Source organism: Malurus melanocephalus, unplaced genomic scaffold (genome assembly GCF_030028575.1).
Source record: "Malurus melanocephalus ecotype Western Australia unplaced genomic scaffold, MMel_1.1 scaffold_605, whole genome shotgun sequence".
In the NCBI taxonomy this organism is placed as follows: Eukaryota; Metazoa; Chordata; class Aves; order Passeriformes; family Maluridae; genus Malurus; species Malurus melanocephalus.
This window is the reverse complement of record NW_026623837.1, coordinates 224,055-228,652: the sequence shown is the minus strand read 5'-3', so window position 1 is coordinate 228,652 and position 4,598 is coordinate 224,055. Positions and strand designations below refer to the sequence as shown.

The following is a 4,598-nucleotide window of genomic DNA, read 5'->3' as shown; positions in this document are numbered from 1 at the left end:
TGCAGTGAGCACATCTCAGCCCTGGTTCAGGCCAGGTACAGTGTGCATGCAGTGAGCATATCTCAGCTCTGTTTCAGGCCAGGTACAGTGTGCTTGCAGTGAGCACAGGCACAGCCTGAGAGCAGCCTGAGTGCCCCGTGGCACAGCTGGGCAATCCGGGCACGTGGGTGGCACAGGGCTCATTGCAACTCCTCCAAGCCTTGTGTTTGCACTGCAGTGTCCCCAGCCTAAAAATATTCTTCTGTCTTCATGGTGCACCTATGCTATGTCACCAGAATTTGGGAGACTGATTAGCTGCATCCTGCAGAAGACTGAAGCAGCCTTACTGCAAATCCTGGACCAGAGACCAGAGAATGGGAAAGGCTGTCTCCCAGGCATGTATTTTTGCTGCCCTGTTTTTCTCCCTGTGCTATCGATCTAGTGGCTTGCTAAGACACAGCCCTGCCTGCTGTAGTGGTCTAATTCATTTTTAAGCATCATTATTTTTGATGTTGTGGTCTTCCCATGCTTCAGGTGCTTCTCACCGCCCATCCCCAAAAATGTCCATTCCTGTCTGTCTCCAGGCGTGAGCTGCTTCCACATGTGTGTGTGCATAGCAAGGAGATGGAGAGGCAGCTTCAGCTACACTAAGCAATTAAACTCCAGTAGCTCAGGGATGAGCAGGAGGCTGTGATTTTCTTTTCCTTTGCAGTAATTGCCTCTGCAATCAGCTTTGATCACCCAAGAGCAGAAGAGATGAGTGCTGCAAGTTGACATCAGTGGTTTTAATATATCCATTTACATATACAGGAGTAGTGCAGCATACAGCTTTCCATAGCGCCTCTGACCTGAAACCATCGCCGCTCCATAGATACCTCATTTAATTTAATACTTCACCACCACTGCGGAAGCCATAGGATGGGGATGGGAGGGGGGATAATCAAGCCCTCACTCTCTCGCTCTCTGTGCATGTCTGTAAAAATGACATGAAAGTAATTGCTTTTGAAAAGCAAAGCAGAAATGGCACAATTGATTCCACTTAAATGAGAGGAGAAGGGGTGGGGGTGGGGGACGCTTACCCTAAACATTCCACCTTCTTTCCTGCTGCAAGCACATCAATGCGTGGGGCTGCACTGGGACAGAGGAAAGATGGGCTGGTCTGAATGGCAAGGGAAGGAGGGAGCTTGGGCAGGCAGTGCTGCTTTGGGCAGGATGCACCCCTTGGCAGCCTGGACCCACAGRCAGATGCTGCTCCACGCAGCCCTGTGACGTGCCCTGTTGTCACAAACTCCTGGTGCCAGAGAGCTGGCAGGGAGCCTCAGTGCACCGAGAATCCTATCATCATCCCTCTGCCTCCCAAACCCTCTGCCTGCCTGCAGTCGGGGGGTGGGGGATGATGAGGAGACATCAACTCCTCTSCATCTCTCAGCTCTCTCATTATCCCTGCTGACAAAGCTTTGTGAGCCTATGGTTTTGAAATCTGTCCAGCCTGCTGCTGCTGGTGGATGCTGACCCTTCGACCAAGGACCCCTTAGTGCCTTCTCTGTGAGCTGCCTGGCACCACTCAGCTCCACATCAGTGGCAGTTGGGACCTGGCACTGTGGGCTGCACACTGCCCGTGTTTGCTGAAATACATCTTTAATGTAGGCATTAACATTACTTCATGTTAATTACATGCAAATTGATTATTGGYGTATTTATTGAATGTTGACAGCTGGGTGACAGTCCTCAATAAATATGTTTTACTATTTAGTTAGCATTAATTAATATCAAAATCCTCTCTAGGTTTAGCAAGTTAATGAAYATCGATGAGACCCCTCTTGCTGCCAGTGTTGCTGGATGTTGGCAGCGTTGCTGGCTGTGTCTGCCAGCAATGTGGGGCACAGGTGGGCAGCAGCAGTGCTGGAAGGACTCATGGACACATTTGCAGAGGGAGAAGCCTTGGGAGAAATCTTGGAAAAGCTGCCATGCAGCAGAGCCCTSTTGAAGGCAGGAGGGTTGCAGCTTGAGCCAAGGCGGTGGTGGCCGGGCAATGCTTGCAGGAAGCTCTGGAGCCCCTTTCTCCAGACCCAGGGCTGCTTCCAGACACATCTGAGCAGCAGATGCAGGATGCTGTTSTCACTGCAGTGAGCACATCACTGCACACAGGACCCCTGGTTATGGCAGGGCATGGCACAATCCCCAGCCAGCACTGCAGAGGACTTCCYAGCAGACCAGCTCCTAAGCTGTGGCCAGCATTTTCTCTTGTTCCCCACCCTCAGCAAGGCAGGAGCCACACAGTGCCCACTGCCTGGGGCTCCTCTCGCCCATCACGAGAAGCWGAGCAGCATCCCCGAGGCGTAAATGGCCAAGGCCTCGGGGAGAGTGGCTCTGCCCTGGGGTCGACACTCCAGTCTTGTCATGCTCGTGCTCCTTGGATGATATTCGGTGATTCTTCTTTGCTTCTGCCTTGTCTARACACCTTAGAGCCAGGACACCAAGAAGGAAAACGCTGAAGCCTTGGAGGCACTGCAGTTGAGGCAGAACAGGAGGGAGATGGACACACCATGGAGTGCCCGAGCCCGTTCTGCTCTCTCCGAGCACAGCACACACGAGGGAAATGCCTCAAGATGCATTCCCACACACGAGGGAAATGCCTCAAGAGCTCCACACGCTCCACAACAGGAGCTGCCTGTTTGGTTACTTGGAATAGAATAACTTTGGTCTTGCTCTTTGTTTCCCTCACCCTCCTGTGAGCAGGTGCCTCCGTTGGCAGAATCTCTGCTTTACCGAGCTGGGCATGTCTGCCTGCTGTGGGCAAGCACAACAAATCACAACTCCCATCTTGGCCTCCTGTCCCCACAACATCAGATTTTTGCAGCTGATGTGTGCGGGGGGTGTCTCCTCCTGCCAATCCCCACCCCCAGCAGTATCAGGCCTGTGCTGTTCAGGGTTTTGTTAAGCCGTTTAGTATTAATTGATTTTTTTTTCCATTTTTTCTTTCTTTCCCTGGGCGGGTCAATAGCTGGATGCTCAGGAGCAGAGGATCTATCAACTGCAGACTAAGCAGAGGGAGAGGCAGGCAGAACAGGAGCAGAAATGCAGCCAGAGCAGCAGCTCAGCCAGGACCTGCGGGGCATCCACCAGCTACGGAAGGGMTCTTGAAGCAGGTAGGAGAAGATGCCAGTGCACTCTGGCTCGGCAGCCCAGGCTGGGAAGGGAACTCCATTTGATGCATTCACAGCAGCAGGGATAATCTGCTGCTCYTGTTTACGTGGCAGCATAAGGAAGGGCTGGAGATGTGAGAGCAGAGTGTGTCACCTCCCTGTGAGGAGGGGAGGTCGAGGGCAGCAGGGAGATGGCTCCAGCTCTGCTGGCTGTAAATGGGTGCTGGGATTGCAATTGCTGGGGGGGTGGGATGTCACGCTCAGCTCCCATGGGTGTTGCTCCTGCTGCTGSCCTTGGAGAGACGGGCAGAGGATGGCTGCAAAGACACTGCCTGAGGACAGCACTGCCCTGGCTAGAGCTCACGGTGATGTGCTGTGAAACAGGAGATGAGGCTCACTCAGACCTGTTCAGCCATGCTGCTGGGGGTGGGAGAAGCTGCTGGCAGCCTGTGCCAGTCTGCTCCACGCTGGCTCTGTCTGTCCCTGCCCCGCCACCAAGCCCTGTGTGTCAGAAGCTGTAGGGTCAGACCCTTTGCTCAGTGTGTTCCCCCTGCGTGTGAGCCTGGCTTGGGAAAGGACATCACTCCTGTGTCTGCCTGTTGTCCGTTCAGGCATTCCTCAGTGCACTCCAACCACAAGCTCTCATTTGGATCCACATGGCAAACAGGGGTGAGGAGAGCTGATCCTGGAAACTGGGAAGCTCCTCCTGCCACAAATTGCAGCATTACTTGCTTAACCRGGTACTCGTCATTTCCTTCAGCACTACATAAGCCATAAAAAAAAAGTTAACAACTTGCGAGTGAAATATGCTCGGGGTTCTGGTAGAATAAACCAGGTACTTTTGACATTGGAGCAGCAGGTACAAACATACTGGATGACAGGATGAGCTCAGCACTACTGGTTTGTCTCAGCAGCAGTTCAGAGGGCAGCATTTAAAATGGGGGGGTGGAGTGATCCCCTTATTTGTCAAAGTGGAAACATTTTGTTTCATTTAATGTGGTGATGATGAATATRTTCCTATGAATATGTTCATATATGTATAATGATACATACATTGCAATATATATGAACGCAATGTACTGAGTAGATTTATTGCACTTGAAAGAAGGTTGCAATTGTTCTAATTGCTCCCACATCATCCATTGTTCTGTGTGTGAGGAGCCAGTCCAGCATGTAGGCTGAGCTGCTCCTAGCAAGCCCACRTTCCAACTGCTCACAGTGAAAGTGAGAGCAGGATGTGTGTGCCTTTGCATGTGTTCATGGATGGTGGCAAATGGATGAAGGCAGAAGAGCATCAGCATGTGCATTTGTTTTGTTCTGCATATGCATATGGGTCACCGTGTTTTGATTTGTGAAAGGACAGCACAACAGGGTGGGAGTAACACTGCTTCTTCCCACTCTTTTCCCTTCCCTTCCCTTCCCTTCCCTTCCCTTCCCTTCCCTTCCCTTCCCTTCCCTTCCCTTCCCTTCCCT

The 4,598-nt window shown here is 52.0% G+C and overlaps 1 long non-coding RNA gene across 1 annotated transcript in view; it reads left to right on the top strand.

Moving 5' to 3' along the window:
• LOC130583598 (uncharacterized) overlaps positions 1 to 4,598 on the top strand; it is a 64,983-nt gene that overhangs the window by 54,693 nt on the left and 5,692 nt on the right. The window contains exon 4 of the long non-coding RNA XR_008966440.1: positions 2,984 to 3,128. This is a non-coding gene — a long non-coding RNA (uncharacterized LOC130583598). The remainder of the gene's footprint in view (positions 1 to 2,983; positions 3,129 to 4,598) is intronic.